Below are 23,794 nucleotides of genomic sequence, written 5' to 3'. Positions count from 1 at the left end.
AAATGTAGTGGGCAACACTTTTTCAATAGCAATTTTGACTAATATTGCAAGGTAGGATTTAATGTATCTGAACCGGTTATAGGAATAATTGCAGGGCGTCAAATTATTATTGCAACGATATCCCTAGGGCCTACCAAATTGCAGTGTGCAGAGCATAAGTTGAAGTCAAAATACTTTTCTGAGTTTTCTTAGATCTACGATACCATTCCTTGCCGGCGGCTATATTTCCGAGCTCATATAACCCGGCAACCTTCAAATCAAGAGTGAACAGGCATCTTCTGGGCGAGCACACTCCATCGTAGGCCACGTCTTTGCCTTTGGCTAGTCTGTGGTCAAGAGTAAGCCCATTTATAAAAAAAAAAAAAAAAAAAAAACCATCAAGTCTACAGTTTTCTATACAAACATGACTTTACATATTGTTACTTGAGGAAAGCGAAATATTTTATTAGTGTGTGTTCCTCGATTTTCGAAATTTCGCCTAGTTTCAGGGTTAAAAAACATCCTTATCCTTGCTTTTTAGTTGTCAATCCATAGTCTAAATATTGTTATTAATATGTGTCAAATAGTGACAAGTGCCCGTGTGGTGCCGGGTTTAGAATTTCACCACCCCCTTTCTTCCCGTGGGTGTCGTAGAACTCGTAGAAGCCGACTGTAGGATATGGGTTAAAATTGTGGCGTAGGCGAGACGCAGGCAACCTGTCACTGCAATGTCACAATTTTAGTTTTCTTTCAACCTCTTTTTGCCAAGAGTGGCACTGAAACTTGAGTAGTTCATGTGCTCTGCCTACCCCTTTATGGGATACAGGCGTGATTGTATGTATGTATGTAGTGACAAGTAACACTTTTCAAAAAGTGGGTTTACTAAAAAGGTACATAAACATTTTCATTTTCCTACACGTGGACATTTATTTTCCTTATTTGATTTTAGAAATACATGGTTACAATCTTACGGATGTTTCGTATTACACGGTGTAAGGTTGAAGTCACATCCATCAGCAATTCAGCATCGATCCGCATTTTATGTTTGAGAAATCGCTGATGAATGAAGGCGCTTACGCATATACCTAAGCTGAAAGCACTCGTACGCATGTCCAACTAGGGCATTTTCGCGAGAACAATCACCAAAAAAAATGTTCTAAGGTAGGTAAATTTTATGTTTTCCCTACTCAGAATCACGAGCCTTTTTGATCTAGAACAAAAAACAAGAGACAAAAAAATGGTCCTAAAATTTTCTATTATTTTGCATACTTTCCACTTTGTAACCGCTGTGCAGTGTTTGAAAAATGGTAACAAAATGGAAAAAAATAATTTGGGCCGCTTTTTTTCGCCTAATAGAATGAAAAGGGCTCGTAATTCTGAGTAGGAAAAACATTAAATTTACCTATTTTATAAAAAAAGTTTTTAAATCTTTTTTCGCGAAAATGCCATCTATAAACGAGCGATTTTTTACACACAAAATGCGACTCGATTCTGAGAGATGTGACTTCACCCTAACGTCATATAAGATTGCAACACTACAGAAGTCGAGCCCATGAGACTTATTATTATTGCAGTGTTTATGGCATGGGAGTTTTATTATAATGAGTGCACTTTAAATAAAAACTTGATGTGCCTTTGTTGTGGTAAGAAAAATTATCATATTAGAAAATGAGTCGCAGTACTCTCAGTTGCGGTTAAACGATTTTGTATCTTATTCTTGGAGGATAAGGTTAATTAGAGATTTAAATAACTGTATTAATTACTTCTCATTAACCAATCATTACACTGTTGGCGTAATAAAATTAGATTTTTATGATTATGGTGTATGACCTTGAACAGAGCATACCTACGTCTTAGTGCGTTTTTAGATTATCCGATTCGATATCGCGTGTCGGACCGGTATCCCATACATTCCAGGTGTCATCTTGGATTATTTCCATTGAAATCCTTCCGACATCTGATATCGGATCGAATGATGTGAAAACGGACTTATGATTGCCTCAATTTCGCGCTCTAGGTACATCCTACTAAATAGTTAAACGCATTATTTACTTCGCTTTGTAAACAAAATATCTGACTCATAAAAAGGTCCGGAAGGTCAATTAGAAACAGATTCTATCATATTTGTGATTAAGCTCGTGTTCAAACAATGATCGGGCATGACCCCGGAAATAAATGATATCTATCCAGTTCGCTATCAGATCTGCAACATCTGCATGTGCATAATAATTATATAGAATAACCCTTATTCATTTTTAAATACCTATCCAACAATATATCACACGTTGCATGCACTTTTTTTCCTTTAGGAGCGATTATTTCCGAAAATATTAATATTATCAAAAAACAATTTTAGAAAACCCTTATTCATTTTTAAATAGGGTTGGAATGAAAAAAAAATAGTTCCCACTTTACATGTGGGTCGGTCAAGGTGCTCACAAATATCTGAACACTTGTGCTTGACAGTGCACCAGTAGATGCCACTTTCAATCTTAAGTGCGTTCCCTGTGCCAATGACCTTCGATTTGAATCCATTGATGTTATGATAGTTTCTAAAGCCTATCATTTTAACAGCATCGCCTTTAAACAATATACATACATACATACATACAATCACGCCTGTATCCCATAAAGGGGTAGGCAGAGCACATGAAACTACTAAAGCTTCAGGGCCACTCTTGGCAAATAAGGGGTTAAAAGAAAAAGAAACTGTGGCATTGCAGTGACAGCTAGGTTGCCAGCCTCTCGCCTACACCACAATTTAACAATACTTATAGTATCTCATAATTACTTTACAGCTTTTTGGTCATACTCATAAGTTTTGATTTAATTAGTTTAAAATTAAAGTCTCTCTTGAATTTTTAGAACAGTCAAAGGTAAATCCAACCATGTCGACCCTTCACTAAAATCTAATTTCCATAAAAGGGGTTTTTAGACCATGTTTAATAAAGTCGTAAAAAACAAGTATTATGTTTTTTTTTATATGGCTGTTAAGAATAGAAATAAAAGATTGAAGAACGTTAGACGTTGGTTTTATAATTCGATCTGTAGTGCAAATTTAGGAGTTTTAACTCAAAACTTGTCAAAAATCGATGAAAACCGTGTGGAGTCATTAATGTCATTATCAATCAATGTGACTGACGGTTGTCATTTATTGGGGATTCGCGTGTCGAGCACTGGTACTTTTACCTAACGGTAGTTACACAGAATACTATTAATAGTAATTACATAAATCACTATTGTTTTCTATAGAATAATTGAAGAGATTTCTCAATACCTCTATAATCCCATCTTTAGATTACTGACGATGACGACAATCTTTTTTATTATTGCATGAAACCAAAGAAATAATTGTTTAGTAATAGCTAATTGGTATTATTATCGATAAATTTTCGTATTGTCATTGTACATTCCTAGTAACTTAATCAAAGAAATTTTACCTTGAGAACTGACATTTCAATTATTTTCCCCTCACTAGCTCGGAAACACGTGTTTTGTCCTTTAATACCAGCGGGTAAAAACGCATTTTATCCACTAGTGGGTAAAGTAATTTGACCTTGAATGAAGTCAAATTAACTGCTTTAAAATTGACAAAAGAAGGTGAATCTAGTAATAAAGATGATTTACCACCTGTGGAACTACTGGAAGCAGTGATAAACGCATTTTTTGCGTTGTAGTTTCCTCGCTATAGTGAGGGGAAAAGTTTTGTGTTACACTCGGGTAATGTATTTTACTTCTCGTGTGTTAAAAAACTCGCAAGTTCAGGATTCTATTTCGAACCACTCGCTTCGCTCGTGGTTCAACTATAGAATCCTTTCACTAGCTCGTTTTTCAGTTCCACACTCGGCGTTAAAATACAACTTTGCCCCCTTGTATAACAAATAACTATTAATGTTATTGTACAAACATTAGTGTCTGAGAAATCGTAACCATTGTTTTATCTTAGCGCAATACTAGTTTCCTACGCATGAAATAAAATTATTGTAAGAAGTTTGACTGTGTAATTACATTTATTAAAACTGATTAAATCGCGTATTTTATAATATACATACCTATATCCCGATCTTTCAACCATTTACAGCGTTCGTGGTGACTGCCGCCATGATACGTGGCATAAGCTACAACACGACGGGGCAATAACGACTGGGGGCAGTTTTCAACTACCTGCTCAATTTTTTTCATGTTTTACATTTTTTTAGATTATTAAGTAGTGTGGCCACTGGTCATAATTATATGGTTAGCGTGTTCAGTGGACACTTATGGAGCTCAAGTTAATAGTGTAAAACATGGAAAAATTCGATCAGTTGAAAATTGCCTCCCAGTCGTAAATGTCCGCTTTACCTTAATCGGTTTCCATAGTTTATTAATAATACATTATTGTCAAGGCTCGGAATAAGCCACGCGCTAGCTGAGGATTCAGCTAAAATGAGCAAACTGGGTAACAGTAAAACTTACTATAATTATCTGTGTTTTAAGTTCAGTAACTTCGAGTTTTATTTACTGATTCAGGGTTGTCTGGTCATCTAAAAATCAATATAATTATATGTTCCTGTAAAACTCGTTCTTAGCGAAAACCCGTTTGAACTTTGAAAAGCGGCTCTCATGAGCCGTGGCAAAAATGCAAAGAGAAGAAGAGGTTTTTTTCTGGTTGTTAGAGAGTAGAAACAAACTTTATATGTACTTACCTACTTAAATTTATTTTTTCCAGTTTGGAAATGAAACTATTTTTTTTTACATAAATTATTTTTTATCATTATAGTTTTGTATTAAGTATACATATTTTCAATGTAGAAATTTTTTAAAATGCATATTCCTGATTTGCTAAGTAAATAATAACCTCCGTGACTAACAATAGACTATGTGTATTATCTAATTAATTACATATCTACTAGTAACATGTACTAATCTAAGTGATATAATTGAGATCGTGCTTTTGAATAAATATAAACTCGGATAATTTAATCGATTATAGCATTTACATTATGCCAAGACATGAATAAGGATTTAAAGTTATATAAGGAATAAGGATAATAAAAACGATCGTTGTAGACTCTAAGGACACATAAAGCTAAATTAAAATACGGAAACCAATATAATTAATTGTATTACTTATTGAATTATAGATGGCGTTGAATGTTATGCCACAGCGCCACTTTTACCCTTACGGGTGATAAGGTTGTTGAGTGACCACATTACATTTTATTCTAAAGTTAAATAATAGTCATTCTACGGAAACCATTTCTAAAGCTGCGTTTTCACTTAGTGTTCTGAACAGGGTGCGTAGCCGAATGGCACAAACGCTCACGAAACAAAACGCTCGTAGATATCTATCTCTATCACTCTTGCGTATTGGCGCGACAGAGTCAGACTACCTTTCGCGGCGTTTCGTTTTCGTTTCGCATCGAAGAAATGCCATTCGGCTACGGCACCAGTTCTGAGCGAGCATTCGTTTATTCGTGCACCGATAGGTATGGAAGTCAAGAGTTTTCTGCGCACGAATGCTCACTCAAAACACTAAGTGAAAACTCAGCTTTAAGCTCGTATCAAAACCACAATGTCAATAGGCGAGACGACTAAAAAAAACTAATTAGTCCGTCAGTTAGATTATCAAAGAATTTTAAACACGTATTTTAGTCTTTTTCCTCATAAACGAAAAATGACGACGGTACAGTGCATTGAAGTTTCGCGTGACGTCACGCCTAGGTACAATTTTTACTTAGAAGTGACGTCTCGAGCCCCCACTCCGGAACTTTGATGCTCTATATCTTTGTATTTTTTCATTAATTAGAAAAAGCGTAAAATATGTGTTCAGTATTTTTGGACGATCTAACTGACGGACTAAGCAGAATGCCATTTTTTATGTAGTCTTCATCCCTATTCTGCCTCGGATTTCAGGACGCCGCTTCAGATCACAGTACATTGGTTATTATAAGACTCACTGATTGCGCTCGCGCACTGAGAATATAAGAGCGTGCATTGTTAGGCCGATGCTCTGATGTCGTAGCACACATTTTCGAACAGTAAGAAAACTATGAAAAATCATTATTTCATCTGGTGAAAATGAACTATGTTGTAACAAAGTCTCAACTCAAGATTGACGTCACATAAAATTATAACATTTAAGATATGGTCTGTTGAAATAAATTAAGCAGTCGGGACGATGCAAGGATGAAGTAACTACGTGGCTAAAGTCTTTCAGGTTTTTCAATCCTACAGTGTATTTTATTATAGCTTAGTATGTAAGTTGATAAAATAGAACACAAAATCAATGCTCATATTTTTTCGTTTTATATTTATCGTCATTTATTTTAGTAGGTAATATTAGTATCTACAAAAAGTTTTTTACATTGTAACTCTTTCTTATTTTTGCTTTTCGAATTTTGTGAAACTATTCAATTTTAGTTTCCTCTTGTACCTACTGACTCTACTATGTTAAAACTATGGGGAAAACCATACTCGCAAATTATGTTTTGGTTGAAGGTAAAAGTCCAAATTTCCCTTATTCGAGCAGTCTCAACAAGAGTGAGAGGCACCCGGAGACTTATAAGGGCCTTCGAATGTGAGGACGGAGCAGGGATCCTGTACTAGAGACGGATTCCGAAGAAACAACCTTAGTGAGAATATGTAAGTGATTTTCATCTTCTCAACAATCATGTTAATTTAACATTCCAGATTAGTGTTCAGAGCAATATTGGATTTTCGCACCTGTCTCTTTATACCTACTGAAACTTTTCCCATATTTATGTACCTACATCTATATTTATATGTATACAATAAAGATCATAATGATATGTGTATAGGAGTATCACTCTACTATGTTACATTACATCCTTTACCAATGTTAATGTTACGTGTACTGCGGACTTGGCATTGGCACACAGCGTAGAAAACTACAGTAGACGTAATGTTTCAAGAACGCAGCTCGGAGAAAATGTTTATGAACTAAACTTGTTGAACATCTATATGCATTTTACAAAAGTGGTCCGCTTGCACTAAATGCGCGTCCAAGTGCGTATAGTAGTACGAAAAATATGGTTTCTCGCTAAACTTAGGTGGTGGTGACCTAGACAAAAGTTCTATTCAATTTTTATAGTCTCCTAGAAAATCCACCTACCGTTAATACTGGCTGTTTATTAACTAACCTGGGGTAAATATAAACGTCCTACTGAGACCCTTCCCGACACCAGCAAAAAAAAATGATGGTTTCGAATTATTGCATATTGGCTATTTGATCTTGACATTTTCTATGGATGGGTAATTAGGTAAGATAGGTAATTAATTACTCGTATGTACTTTTTTTGTAGTGTACATAAATGTGTTAAACTTACCTGAACGACTATTTCATTTGCCAATTTTAACGGAATTTGAGAATGGGTCTTTAAATAACATTTATACCTATAATTTGATTATAATTGCTAAGGCAGTTAAAGACTAATAATGAACTTTCCTTTAATTTTATTTATTTTCGTAACACATATATAGTGCTGCAATACATTGTTATCTTTATTAACCTACTAAACACTCTGTAGTTCAATGTCTTTACTCGATTAATCGATACACTTTTGCAATGAGTAATATGTAACATAATGCAAAATATTATATAATTATTGTGCATATTTTTGAAACTGCAAATTGCAGCGAAACCGGTATCATTTCAATAATAACTATTGGGTCAATAGATACTAATTACCTAATTTGTTATATGTACTAGAATATTGATTAGACAACTTTTGAGCATCATAACATACCTAACTACTTTTTAGCGCAAAACGAATAAACAGAAAATATTTCTTAGAAACTTTTACAATTACCGGTCATAAGCAAAAATATAGGTACTTACCAATACACTTATTTGAATATCTACATAAACCCCTTGAATATGAACGTATTAAAAATAGTCTAAACGGGTTGTTCACATATTCTTAAACTCGAATAGACGCTTGACATGTTGCGATCCTATTTTCGAGGATTTTCTTTATGGAATTTAGATGTGATGTGTGTACCTAATGGACAAATAAGTCAAGCGTTTTTGCGACTATGTATGTATATAACATTTATTTATATAAACTTAATTGCACCAAAAATAAACACTTATAGAGATATAGTACAAAAGGTAGACAATGACAAAAATCAATTTCTACAAGTCAGTGTTCGTAATCGTATAAGGTAGTGTTACTATTTCCGTCAAATGAATTATTATGAGAAGGAATTAATTCAAACAATGACGAGTTATTAAAATGTTTAATGAATCATGAGTTCTTAATGCTTTATAGTAAGTAGTAGGTACCTAAATACTAAATATGACACATCCGACATGAAATGTGACACATTTAAAACATCTACACTCATTCAACACTTTATTATTGAACCTACTGTTTATGTATATGTCTTCATCAACAGTACGTAATTTTCACAAACATTCTAAGTGACACAAATCAAATACTTTACATTTTCACTTGGCTTCTTTGTTTATTTTGATAGAATACTGTGTACAGTACATCACACTTTCATAACGCGAGGAATTTCACACATATTTACTATAAGGTGCATTAGGGTAATTGCGAATGACAGAAATGCTCGGGTAATTTCGAAAGGGGAATCTTGATATGATGGAAATAATGGTGATTTTTGTGCGACTTTCGAAATTACCCTATGCCTAAACCGTAATATTTAGTAAAGTACGATACTAATATTATAAATGGGAAAATGTGTGTGTCTGTTTGTTTGTCCGTCTTTCACGGCAAAACGGAGCGACGAATTGGCGTGCTATAAATAACATTATGCTAATTTTTAAGCAGAGATAGTTGAATGGACAAAAGAAAAGTGACATAGGCTACTGTCTTTGTGCTTAACTAAAACTAACAAAACTACTACTACTTACAACAATTTTGATTTTTCTTTTTGTCTTTCTAACCCTTCACTTCCCTAAAATGGGAAGTGGACATTTGCATGGAGTATTCGGCAATTTTCGAATTTAACGCGAGCGTAGCCGCGGGCAAAAACTAGTACATATAGGTAATATAAACATTGATTGATTGATATTTACATTAATAAAAACCATTTTATATTAGAAAGTTTTCTGGAAAAGAGTGAGCTTATTTAAACCAAGCTACAAACATCAAATTAGAATTGTTTAAAATTAAATTTAAATGTTCATGTATATTTTGAAAGTCATTCATTAATATTCAGAAAAGATTGACTTACTAATTTTGATAAATAAATATTATCTTGATGAACCTTCGGTACTTAACATAAAAATATTATTTTGTAGGGTATAAATATTAGGTAATTGATAGATTCATGTTATCTTCCAACTACGTGTTGGATATTGGAAACTTTACTATCACTAGTTGGAAGATAACATGAATCTATCAATGAATATATTTATTGTTACGTAATATATTATCCCCTACACGTGATAATTCACGTGGTATTAGTTATTTACGCGCAATTTTACGTCGTTATCATTTCAACTGTTTGGAAACAAATTAATTACTTTATTTTAATTTGTATATTAATTAGTCCCACAATTATAAAAAATACATGTGATATTCAGACAGCCTTTTTAAAAAAACCTTTTAGATTATATCTAAATCCCTTTTTTGTGTGGAAGCTTTTATAAAATTATTGTGACACGCTGGGAAATTAGTTTTCCATACAAAATGTTGGAACATTTTTTACATCATAATGAGCCCAAAAAGTCAATATTTGTAAGACATGTGTGTTTAGTGTTTACATTAAAGAAAGAAAAATCAACACTTCCAGAAGAAGTGAAACTTTCCACTGTTCGGTTTCGAACACATGACTGTACTTCACGGTTGTTACTCACTTCTCGATCACTTTCTTTAGAGCATATTGCTATCTATTTCAGTGCATTATTCATTAACAATAGTTAAAACCGATCGTGTTAATTGTTTTTAGACTGAATTTGTTTTTTATCATGCAGAAACGTCTGCGAGCGATATTACATATTTTTAAATTAAAGGAAAAATGGAAAAATTCACACCTCCGGCAGGACTCGAACCTCCATTTCCTCCATTCCATTTTTTCCTTTAATTTAAAAATATGTTTTTAGACTGGTTAAATTGAATTAATCCATCAATCGGTAAAGAAAAATCAACACTTCTAGAAAAAGTGAAAATACCACTACATATAATTACGGTTTCGTACGTCTGCATGGTGGTTACTCACTTCTCGATCACTTTGTTTTTTACTAACTATACGACATATATTTTGTGTATTCGTTAACAATAGTAAAATCGATCGTTTTAATTGTTTTTAACCGCTCTAATTGAATTAATTCATCGATCGTCTGACCCCGCACCCGCACACATGCCGCGGACACAAAGTGACGCATAGATTGCATTACTAATAAAACGCAATATCAACGCAACGATGCAACTAGGGTAACTATTCGATAAACAACACATTTATGAGTGTAAACATCGCTAATAATGTATAATTATTGATCCACTTTTTTTAATACGCATTTTCATTTTTTTTTGTTTTGCCTTGAACTTTGGTGCGTTAACAATAAGGAAGGATGTTTAGGAAGGCGTGGTACAATAAGGAATTTTTATATTATTTATAGGTACCTTCTCATGGTCACATACTTTTGGATGGAGCTGAAAAAGGTCACTTTCGCAAATAAAAAATAAATTAATTTTTTATCCGTTTGCTCAATATTCTTAATTCAACCAAGTAAAAATAACCTATTTTAATACAACTTATATGGCAACGAAAAAGTATAACATTTTAGGGACACTTTTTCTTCCATATAGATTATTGAATGCAAATTTCACTGACCTTTCAATTCCGGTAAAAGCGCTTACAGTACTTGCATCAGCAAATAGTTACAGAAACGAACTGCACAATAATCACAAATAAATATAGAACGTTACTCAAAAAACTTCAATTAGTGTTATCGTCACAACGGAAACATTCGAAAATCGAATCGCGGTACGCACGATCGAAACGCACAGCACTAAACAGTTGACTGGCCTCTGGCAGAAGGGCCGGATGGTGAGCACTGTGAGCACTGAACTTGCGCGGTGGGAGCCAGCAGTCAGCTGTCGCACCGCGTCACGGCGTGCAAGGCGCAGGCGTGTTCGCTATTTCGGAGCACGCGTGCATTCATCGAGCCACGGGCATCAACAATGTCAACATTGCTCGCAGGATGCATCGGGAACAATGATGTTTTAATTCATTATGCACAATGAAACCGGCCGTACAAACAATGCGTTTGCTCTTTGGACTTTTTGTGATAGCCTATTTAATGTTTGAATAGGAAATAGAATGTCTGGCTTTCTAATTTTACTGCGTATTTTAGTCGCGACACTTTTGTTTGTTCGTTTTTTGAACAACACTCTGGCAGCGCTATATGGTCGTCTGTAATTCAACACCATCTCATGTACATCGGTTTTTATCAAAATCCAATTATGGTAAAGTTTACGATGAATGTAACACATAAGTACACGAGTATATATAATGTAATACGATACGATAAGATGTAGGTAGGTACATATATACTAATATGGTAGATTTGCACAGGCCTTACTCTAAGTCTGACGTCGTATTTACGTAGCGTTAAATATTCTATATTTAAGTACCTAAATTTTAATATAATTGTACCCAAGTAATAAATTTTCTATTGAAATCAGCAGTTTTAATTAATAAATTAAATGTATAAACGTGTAGTGTAATTTCAGTCAATAATCGCAATAAAAATTATTTAAACAATTTACTCACTTTAGCTGTAAAAATCAAACAAAACCAGTGGTGTAAATCTTGCTGTAATTACTTGATAGGCTATGTTTTAATCTACATTTATTTTAGATTATATCTATCTGTGTCAAAATCTGTGGCATAAACCTACTCTACTTCTACTTACTCCAACCAAAAATATCAATTTTACCACTAACAAATCAAATCTATAGCCGGTTATTGCATCAGAATTCGGCTCCTGCAAAAAGTCTGCCTTCTTAGCCGAAGTGGGCAAAACGTGTAAAAAATATTATTGTTTTATGCCCATTAACATTTTTTATAGAAAGTTGACGACATGACAGCTAACCCCGCTACTGAGGTAAACTTTCACTTTTAAACACGTCGTCGTCACGCAAAATCTAGAGATAAAATGCACCTAAGTACACTAGTGGGTTCTCAAAAGAGATTAAGTATGAAAATTTAAGGATAGCAAATAAAGTAATACTTAATGAATAATGCAAATATAATGATGACAACTTGAGGGCCAATACACAAGTAATTAAAATAATAAAAATTAAATCTTATTTAAAAAAATACACAAATTTAAATAAAAATGGGATTTAAATCGATATAGAATTGGATAGGATATTATGTAGTATTATTTAAACATATTGTAATTAGAGGAACTAGTTTTGTGAACAGGTAGGTTTAGTTTTAATATTATTCATTTCATGAAATAAAACTATGGAAACGGATTAAATCGCGTATAATGAATTTAAAATACATCCCGACGTTTCGAACTCTTTACAACGTTCGTGGTCAACGGGTGAGTTTTATTTCATGAGTAACTATCGCGGTAACCGAAGACAATATTATTATTCATTTCGTTAAGTTTTAAATGTACATTTTACTTATACATAGCAAATACATATATTGTTATTACTCACACATCTATACCTATTTGTGATTTAGTACTACAAACTAGAAGGTAAAAGTAAAATTGAAAACGAGAGTTATTATTCCACTTTATATGTAGATTTTTCAATCGTTAAACTCTAAATGTGCGATTCGAACTTTATAATCTTGTTATGAAACGCTTTGATATATCATTTTGTATACAGTTATAGCCAAGTGACGTAAAGTACTTAGATGTAGCAACAATTTTTTAGGGACATTTTTGAATTTGAAATTATTTATTTAGGTAGAGGTACATGAACACATTTACACATATAACAAACTAAGACTGGGGGCCGATTTTTGAATGTCGACCATTCGATTTCATGAAGTTCGTTCAATAATATCTCCACTAACTAGCGATTTTAATTTTACTAACAGAAACGAGTCGTCATTACTACTACATTTAAAGTTACTAGCCATCGTTCTTAAAAAATTACATTACGTAGTTTTCCAGACATTTTTGAATGGCGAATTCGTGCGTCCAAATTCAAAAATCGGTCCCAACTACATAATACAGTTCAATTTTATTTCTACTATTTTTATATCGCACTATAGGTATGTGCTTCCCTAGATACAGGTAAATAAAGTATCTGCTCAGTGTATTTAGAGGTTCTTTTTAGTGGACTTAGTGTAACGCCGTGGCTTGCGTGGGACCCGGTCGCGCGATGGTCGCGCGACGGCGATGCGACGCATACGAAATCAAAACTTATCGATAAGGAAGTAGACGATGCGATGAGACGCGACAAAATAAATAACTATTATACCATACACGAAATAAAGCATCAGATAAATATAAGAAAAACACAGGTCAGAAGTTACTTTTAAATCCAATTTCTATTTAATAAGTCAGTTAGAAATATATAAAGTAACTAAGTTGACCGTGACGTCACTCAATTCGATTTCATATTAATTACATATTAGCAAGACGTTGAAATTCGTTTTGCCAGTTCTTAAAAAGAAGCTGATTTGACTAGGAGGCAAGTAGCCTATTGCTTGACGTGCACGCCGCACGCCCCGCCCCTTACACTTAGATTTTTAAGAGGATACGGTAGCGAAAATGCTAAAATAGAAAGCCCCCCTTTCAACTTGGTAATTTTAGTTAAATATACAAGTGTTATTAACTAGATTTATCGAAAAAAAATTGTCCATTAAGAACAACTCAGTCAACAGATATTTCAAAAAAATCTTTAAAATCGAGGTTCCGCTCTCGACTCTTTCCTCCTTCAAAACTTAATCAATCAGAACGAAATTTGAGAATCTGAATAACAATGAAATAATCTATGTCGGATCGTTTAGCTTTTTTGATTAATTTTTACCAATCTTGAGTATCACACCTTTATTTGCGCCACAATGCAAAAGGCCGTTTTTGGAAATTTTTGATTGGCTCTAGAATCTTTAAAAAGCAGAATATCAAAAAAATCAAAACGGTCCGACACAGATAAAAATAATAACAATCTGTGTTGCAAAAATCATTGCTCTATCTTCAAAAACCAGGGAGGAAATAGTCGAGAGCGTTTGTATGGAGAATTGACCCCTACCGTATCGTCTTAAAGAATTGTCTAAACCCCGGTACAACACGTGTTGACTTCCGCTGCGACCACGACGACCCCCAAATGTCCGGAACATTATTGGTTCCGTAGAAAAACAATGGAATTAAAATTATCATTAATTTTAGTAAATGTCCGTAATTAGGTTTCCTCCCTAATATTTAGTGTTAAGTATTATTTAAATTAACAGACTGTCAATGTCATCGAGTTTGGCTTCGATGACATTTAAATACGATGTGAGTCTCTTAAAACATGCAAAATGGCGACTGTTATACGATTACTGTACAGTGTAGGTACAGGTATTATAGTCACATTACTTTAAGATCTGCAACTTGTACGGGATCTGAAACCCAAACGCAAGAAAAAGTTTCCATAGAACTTGCAGTTGGGTTTTCTATCTGCGTCGGTTCTTTACTGGAAATGGCGATTTGACATGGGATGTGGTAAAATCACTGTAACTCACAAATTAGTTAAAGCAGCGGTCACAAAATACAGTTGCACTTTTTTTCTAACTTATTTGAGTGTCCCTCTGCTGTACTCTTCTTGATTGCTTGTTTTCTCCGGCCAGTTATTTAGAAAGCTGTCCAGATCATGCCACAAATCTCTGTGAATCTCTATTTGACATGACTAGCCTGGTGCCACTCCAGCCTAGCGGTTTTTACGCCACCATTAGAAATGTGGGATCTAAAGCGCATGCTTGTTTAAGTCATTCGAAATTCACAATAAAAAAACGTCTAAGATATAAAAAAAGTTCTAACATACTCCATACATGCGTAGCTATTGTTTACACGTTTCTATTGCATAGAAATTCCTCGACACCTCGTTAACATCAATTTTACAATTAGTAAACATTATTAACGTAAATACAGACATTTTTCAAATATTAAAGTTGTTCAGAATGTCGAGTCACTATGCGTCATTTTGGTATGACAATGTGTCACTAACTAACTTAAACAATACAAATATTTGACATTTGATAATTGAGACGAACAAGGTCATAGGGTTAATTGTGTTATGTAATACACAATAAATTAATAATGGTTTTATTTTTTTATGCATACTTATTAAAAAAGATAAACAATATGACCTAAGGTTACTACTACACCAAAAAAATTAAGGGTTTATTGAACACCAATTTATTTAATTTCGAATAATCTAACCAATATAATTATACTGTCATACTTACGCAAAACTTAATTAAAACTTTAGTTATGGGTTATGGGTCGGCAGCCAAATCGTTTATCCCTGCAAAAAAAATTGTCTGTAATTTAAATTCTACGCTAAATTGCTCCCAATTATTTATTTTTATTGTAATTTTGTTTATGTAAGTTGTCTAAGATACCATATTTATAACATACTTTGTCAAAAATCCTCTAGGTAATTATATCCATTATCTTTAATCTTTATCCTAACTATCTTAGCAACATTTGTCCAGTATAACCTCGTAAATCATTGTATCTTGCTAAATTTAATAATCACCCTGTTGTTCTAACGGTTATTATTATTTACGTGGGATTGGTTTACGAATGTTTATGTAACTGCTCCTCATACAAATGAATACTCGTGACTTCGTCAGGCATCGTGTTGCTAAGATTCTAAAAGGCGTTTATACTCGTAGTTTGCAGTCAAATGTTCTAGAGTCTTGGCTACTAGCCGGTTAGACTTGATTTGACTCTTAAACATTCCAAATTCTCTGTATTTTTTTTAACAATGAAATAATCTATGTCGGACCGTTTAGCTTTTTTGATTAATTTTTACCAATCTTGAGTATCACACCTTTATTTGCGCCACAATGCAAAAGGCCGTTTTTGGAAATTTTTGATTGGCTCTAGAATCTTTAAAAAGCAGAATATCAAAAAAATCAAAACGGTCCGACACAGATAAAAATAATAACAATCTGTGTTGCAAAAATCATTGCTCTATCTTCAAAAACCAGGAGGAAATAGTCGAGAGCGTTTGTATGGAGAATTGACCCCTACCGTATCGTCTTAAAGAATTGTCTAAACCCCGGTACAACACGTGTTGACTTCCGCTGCGACCACGACGACCCCCAAATGTCCGGAACATTATTGGTTCCGTAGAAAGACAATGGAATTAAAATTATCATTAATTTTAGTAAATGTCCGTAATTAGGTTTCCTCCCTAATATTTAGTGTTAAGTATTATTTAAATTAACAGACTGTCAATGTCATCGAGTTTGGCTTCGATGACATTTAAATACGATGTGAGTCTCTTAAAACATGCAAAATGGCGACTGTTATACGATTACTGTACAGTGTAGGTACAGGTATTATAGTCACATTACTTTAAGATCTGCAACTTGTACGGGATCTGAAACCCAAACGCAAGAAAAAGTTTCCATAGAACTTGCAGTTGGGTTTTCTATCTGCGTCGGTTCTTTACTGGAAATGGCGATTTGACATGGGATGTGGTAAAATCACTGTAACTCACAAATTCCTTCACATCGTCGGCCGTCGGCGATAACGTTAAAGCAGCGGTCACAAAATACAGTTGCACTTTTTTTCTAACTTATTTGTGTGTTCCTCTGCTGTACTCTTCTTGATTGCTTGTTTTCTCCGGCCAGTTATTTAGAAAGTTGTCCAGATCATGCCACAAATCTCTGTGAATCTCTATTTGACATGACTGGCCTGGTGCCACTCCAGCCTAGCGGTTTTTACGCCACCATTAGAAATGTGGGATTTAAAGCGCATGCTTGTTTAAGTCATTCGAAGTTCACAATAAAAAAATGTCTAAGATATAAAAAAAAGTTCTAACATACTCCATACATGCGTAGCTATTGTTTACACGTTTCTATTGCATAGAAATTCCTCGACACCTCGTTAACATCAATTTTACAATTAGTAAACATTATAAGCGTAAATACGGACATTTTTCAAATATTGAAGTTGTTCAGAATGTCGAGTCATTATGCGTCATTTTGGTATGATAATGTGTCACTAACTAACTTAAACAATACAAATATTTGACATTTGATAAACAATTGAGACGAACAAGGTCATAGGGTTAATTGTGTTATGTCATAGGTACACAATAAATTAATAATGGTTTTATTTTTTATGCGTACTTATTAAAAAAGATAAACAATATGACCTACTACTACACCAAAAAAATTAAGGGTTTATTGAACACCAATTTATTTAATTTCGAATAACCTAACCAATATAATTATACTGTCATACTTACGCAAAACTTAATTAAAACTTTAGTTATGGGTTATGTTATGGGTCGGCAGCCAAATCGTTTATACCTGCAAAAAACTATGTAATTTAAATTCTACGCTAAATTGCTCCCAGTTATTTATTTTTATTGTAATTTTGTTTATGTAAGTAGTCTAAGACACCATATTTATAATATACTTTGTCAAAAATCCTCTAGGTAAGTAGGTATATCCATTATCTTTAATCTTTATCTTTATCTTAACTATCTTATCAACATTTGTCCAGTATAACCTCGTAAATTATTGCATCTTACTAAATCTAATAATCACCCTGTTGTTCTACGGTTATTATTATTTACGTGGGATTGGTTTACGAATGTTCATGTAACTGCTCCTCACACAAATGAATACTCGTGACTACGTCAGGCATCGTGTTGCTAACCCATATAACCATAATCGGTCGCCGTTCCTACGCAAATCCTCCTATTTTGTGTACACACAGGTCTTCGGGTCTCAATGCTTAGTCGCAGTACGGTCGACGTTTAGTCGCGGCGACCCAAATGGGGACGATTGGTAACAGGCACAAATGGTCACAAAAGTGACAGAAGTGTGCACTACGCGTGCACACATTGTTACCGTTTGGCGACTACTTTCCCAAAATCATTCGTTCATTTCATTCTTTTCAAATGGCGACTGTCAGAGACGTCAAAGTAAAAAAGAAATAAAATCATTTGACATTAAAATGTAATGGCGTAAGAATTTGTTAAAGATAAATATTGTTTGCATTTGTAATATAATGTGGGCTAATTACCATGGCCAATTAAATTGCTCGAGTGATTTCATAAAATAAGTCTAAATTTATCAACGCGCCATCAATTTACCTCAGTTTAACCAGTAATAATATTATTGACTACTCGGTATTTGCGTGTTATGTAAATTGATTGGTGAAGTTTTAGTGCTCTGGTGCATATACTATACTGAAATAATAAAAATAATGCCTAGAAAACCAATAAAGTTGTTAAAATATGGATTAAGACGGTAATATTCCATGTAAAAAACAGTCGCCAAACGGTCACCAAACGGTCAACAAACGGTCGCAAAATGGTCGCAGCGTACACGCGTGACCGAAAGCAGAATGGCTTCTTGTATTCATTTTTTTCAGGTATCCTCAAACTTTATAAACAATTAAATATGCCGTCGTACTCAGTTGCCCTCACTAAAGAAGATTAAAAAAAAATTGTAACGTGCGTACCGAGCTGCTGGGTTGTAAAGGATCGGGGATCATATTATTATGGTCTTCTATAGAGCAACTAGTATTGTGCGGCATTTCACAATTGACATTTGTTGAAGTAGTCTTCATTAATATTACTATCAACATTCATTTCAGTGATCTGTACTTCTTTTGTCAAGATTTTTGTATAGATAAGTGTCTACAAATTTGTAATGTTAAAGAGACATAAATAAAACGTAGTAGAGTAAATAATGTGTTTTTTTTGTAACCCAAACAAAATACTTGTAGATACTAGTGCGGAAAAGAGGAAAATCGATACGAGTAGCAATAAATTAATACACGAACGAAGGGAGTGTTTTAAATCGACACGAGTTGTGAATGTCTTTTTCGCACGTGTGTCGTACGACGATTTTCAGTACCTAAATCTAAGCTAAGAGTTTCGACCAGACAAGAAATGAATCATTGCTTGATTTGCTCGCACTACTGCGTTAAAAAAAGCAGCATCTGTACTGAAAAAAACTATCATTGCGCAACAGAAATTCTATTAATATCACAGTAAATACTCTATTTCATTTGATTCCTACTTTTATTGTGTAAAGCAACACTACACTTCATTTTTATCAATAAGAATTAAAAAATATATATTTAATACATTAAGTAACTATAAAGTGCTTATCTATTTGTATTATCATTCTGCACTTTTCTTAACTTTCCCACATTTCTATAAAATGTCGAAGAGTGCTTAAATGGTCGTCGTCGTTTATTATTATTTAATTCGCTCATATTTAAATGATTCAAAGCAACCAGTCCACAACTTCACAAGACAGTTTGAGAAACCTTCGTATTTCAGATTGTCATTTGCGGATACAGTGGTTTAGGAGCAGTTCGGTAATCAGACCTACACATGTGTGTACAAATTCTGTCAATGTCACTGTCAGAAACCGTTCTGACAGTGACAATGACAGCCACAAATTCGTCCACATGTTGTTACCGTTATGTGTGCAAACGTCGACTAATAAAGTGTCGTTAAAAGTCATTCTGACAGTGACATTGACAGCCACAAATTCGTACACATTTTGTTACCGTAACGAGTGCACACGACGACTACATTTTGTTATTGTATCAATACGGTCGCATTGTTTGCACGCCGTTACCACGCGTTATGTCACATTTGACAGTTAGTTACTGATTTGAAGATTTTGCGACTGAAATGGTTGTATGGGAAGATTCTAAAAGGCGTTTATAGTTTGCAGTCAAATATTCTAGAGTCGGCTACTAGCCGGTTAGACTTGATTTGACTCTTAGACATTCCAAATTTACTGTATTTTTTTTTTTATACACTAAAACGAGTAAAGGCACTGATAGTAATTGCCATCGATATCCTATAGGCAACTACAACATCATAGAAGTAACGGATGCGTTGCTGGCTTTCGAGGTGAAAAGACGGTCTTTTCTCATTAGTGTTATACGTTAAAAAATATATTGAGAGAGAGTGCATTTCACAGTTTAGCATTACTTAGGTACTAGAAAAAAATAAATCTACATTTGAAAACCATTTCACAAAAAAAGTAATCCAGTAGAACCTCGCTTATTTAAACTTTAAAGCTTATTAAAGCTAAAATAATAGGAAGGATAATTTATATAGGATTTACAATTTTCATACTAAGAATAAAATTGTACCTCGATTGAGTCAATCTGTGTAAGAATGTCCTATCATATTTAATTATTTATTTATTTATTTATTTTTAGCGCCACCTATTAAGTAATATCATAACTACACTGATGATGCCTACAAATTTATTATTTTCAAAATGTCTCTTGACGTGATACCATGATATTAAAATAAAGAAGCATGTCATTTCTTCTTATAAAAAATAAAAACATGCAAAAATATTTGGGGAAAATATGATTATGGCCACTTCCAGGCTGCGAAACAGCGCCATCTAGTTTTATGCTTATTTGTATGGGGTTTGTCTGTCCCGTATTATACCTATATCGTCCTTTATACTTAATAGCAATAAAAAGCTCACCAGACAGTTGGTAAGAATTTTTATTTAAATGATTACATGAAAACTATACAAGTATACATACATCTGCCTGAAATACAACAAATGGGTGTATTTCTGATTACCCTGGATGACAAGAATAGTACATTGTGCAACAAGGGAGGAAGTTGAACAATACTAACGATAGTAAGTTAAATCGCGACGGCTTGCCGGAGCGATTTAAAGACTCGAGTTTAGTAACATTCATACTCCCCGAGTTACACACAATGTTTTTAATCACACTCGCAATGCAAAAAATATAAAAATAGATGTAAAAAAGTTAAGTACGCTACAAGAAATTTCATTATTCCCTTGGGAAAATTATTTTTCTATAACTCACGCTCCGCCTGCGTGCAATAGCACATTTAAAGTGCGGGTGTGATGAAAACGAATTTATTTCTTTGAGTGTCGTGGTTGGTAACAACTTTCGCAAACATAGGTATTACCTGTTATATTCTAAATACACTAACTAATCGATATAAATACAATCTTACAATTGTATTAAGCTCTTAAATTAAATTAGATAAATCATAAATATTTATATTATCATAAATTCCAAGAGCAAATGCGTTTTCGAGGTAACATAGGTTGTCATAGGTCCTAGATATTAACCTAATAGTGCGCGATATCGAATACTGGCATTGGCCTGAATAATATCTAGGTAGACAAACAAACAAAACTATTTTATCCAAAAACAAGCTACAGTTTATTTTTAACCCTTAAATGCATGTTTTTTTTTCTTTTAACGCGAAATTAATATACATATGTATGTGATAGACAATGGTTTTCTGACTCTGGGAAAAATAATTTAAAAAAATTAACATCGATTTTAATACTAAATCAGTGTTAGAAATTAAATAGGCTAAATCATATTTACTTAGGTATACAAATACATAATTATTGGTAAACGTTATATGCAAAGTTTTAATACTTTAGAAAGGTAGGTACACTATTTGTGAAACCCCTATCACAGTATAAGGAATATTCAGTAGTTAATCTCCGGCAGGTAGATGCGGGCGGTCTCTGCTGCGCAAGGTCACGCAGGGTTGAACAAAATTACTATAAAGTTAATCAATCAACTTCGTACAAAGTAAGTTGTTGTTATCTAATAGGTACTATTAGGTAACTGTAAGTATTAGTATAACAATACCACACCAGTCAATATTGAATACACAAAAAAATATTATTCATATATTAGTCTCATAAGCGCAATACTAGATTGTGTAACGATCCCGAGCAAAATGAGATATTCACGGGGACGGCTTTTCACATCACCTATGTGGTAATTTATATGTTATACTTAGATATTATTTAAAACAAAAACGCACTTTCTACTACGTACCATTCAAGTAGGTACGTGTTTTTTTCTTAAATACTGACGAAATAGTATTTAAATGTCTGAATAGATGGTTCCACAATATTTAAGTAGGTACCAAACTTTCGAGATAAGATAGATCGCATCATCTACCTAAATAAAAAACAAGTATTTGGTTGCAAAGTAATAAATGTCGTTACAGGTAAATCCTTATTGATTTTAATGCATCACTATATCTCACTTTTACCTAACGCTGCAAAAATATAAGTATAAAAACCACTTACTTTTCTGGAAGTCTAGGAATTGTGAAGAATGTTATATCCGGATTTTTAGAACTGTTCCCCATACATCCATAAACACTACAGTAACGAAATGACCTCGGCACTGGCGTCATTTTCACACACACATCAAAACAGCGCGCAAACGCGGCCCCGACTGTCCAGCCCAATAATTACCAGTTTCGCATGTTTTCGCTGCATGCGAGGGGAGGGAGGGGGACACACCGCGCGGCGTGAAGTTTGTAAGAAGAGTTATTACTGGTTTATACTGTGCCCCTATGGTAAAATGTTTAAACTTAAAACAATTACTATCACTGAAAAAATCAGCCTAAATCACATACTAAATTTGGCCGTAATCCTGTTTTCCATTCACACTTTTCCGCCATTTCATCTTGATAACCCTAAATGCAAACATTCTTACCCCCGGATTTTTCGAGATACATATTTTGGTATATTGTCACTTACCCACTAGAAAAAGCCAAAAAAAAAGAATCGGTGTTAAAACACCTGGTAGGGTTAAGTGGGTCCTTAAATAATAAATAGTAAATAATAATACTATTAAGTTTTTTAAATTATTTATTAAATAAACAATGATTCATTGTTTATTTAATAAATGTGAAATTAAGTAATAAATGTGATTTTGGATAGCTACACATATTGAGCCACGGGCCGTCAAAGATATGATATATATACATATACATCACCATGCATTTAAGGGTTAATTCTCCTTCTTGACGGCCGTATTAACTCTTCAAAAGCGTTGTAGTACCTAGACCTAGTTATTTTCGTTACGCCGTGTCTTGCGTGGGCGACGGTCGCGCGACCGTCGCCGTCGCGTCTCATCGCATCGTCTACTTCCATATCGATAAGGTTTGATTTCGTATGCGTCGCATCGCCGTCGCAATCGCGCGACCGTCGCCCACGCAAGCCACGGCGTTACTAAGTTACCTTTTAATTTTTAATCAGGAAGCTTTTAATTTCGAGTGCTCGATTTCATATGTGTGAAAACTACGAAGTCCTAGTTTTGATAGACGAACTATAAAATTTGGGTCATCCTCTTTTCCAATATTGTAGAATTTAAATGCTGGCACACGAAATCGAGAGCCCGAAATTCAAAAATCGGCCCCTCAATTAAAAATTCTCTTTCTATTTTGCCGGTATAGTGAATGCAGTAGAACATTTACATTTTTTTTTAACCGACTTCAAAAAAGGAGGAGGTTCTCAATTCGACTGAATGTTTTATTTTTTTATTTTTTTTTGTATGTATGTTACTCGATATCTCCGAGAATCGTGGACCGATTTTCAAAATTTTTTTTTTGATCGAACGGGTATAACCCCGAGATGGTCCCATTGGCACCAAGTCAGGATCTGATGATGGGATCTTGGAGAAATCGAGGGAACTCTTCAAATGTTATAGGCACATGTAATGTTTTTAGTGTATTTTTAAAAGGTACACCAGTATTTACGCCTGACGGTAGTGATTTTATGTGGCTGAGCTGATGATGGAAGGTCAACTCCTCAATGGTTAGGAGTTAAAGGATAATTCTTTCACTACTGTACA

At 33.9% G+C, this 23,794-nt stretch overlaps 1 protein-coding gene across 1 annotated transcript in view; it reads right to left on the bottom strand.

Annotated features, from left to right (window-relative positions):
- Positions 1 to 11,422, bottom strand: part of LOC125231670 (ATP-binding cassette sub-family G member 4) — a 93,359-nt gene extending 81,937 nt beyond the window's left edge. Inside the window, exon 1 of the mRNA XM_048137177.1 lies at positions 10,786 to 11,422. The gene's annotated coding sequence lies outside the window, so the exon portion shown is untranslated. The remainder of the gene's footprint in view (positions 1 to 10,785) is intronic.
- Between the last annotated feature and the right edge of the window lie 12,372 nt (positions 11,423 to 23,794).

Source organism: Leguminivora glycinivorella, chromosome 12, assembly GCF_023078275.1.
Source record: "Leguminivora glycinivorella isolate SPB_JAAS2020 chromosome 12, LegGlyc_1.1, whole genome shotgun sequence".
In the NCBI taxonomy this organism is placed as follows: Eukaryota; Metazoa; Arthropoda; class Insecta; order Lepidoptera; family Tortricidae; genus Leguminivora; species Leguminivora glycinivorella.
This window is presented reverse-complemented; position numbering and strand designations above follow the sequence as displayed.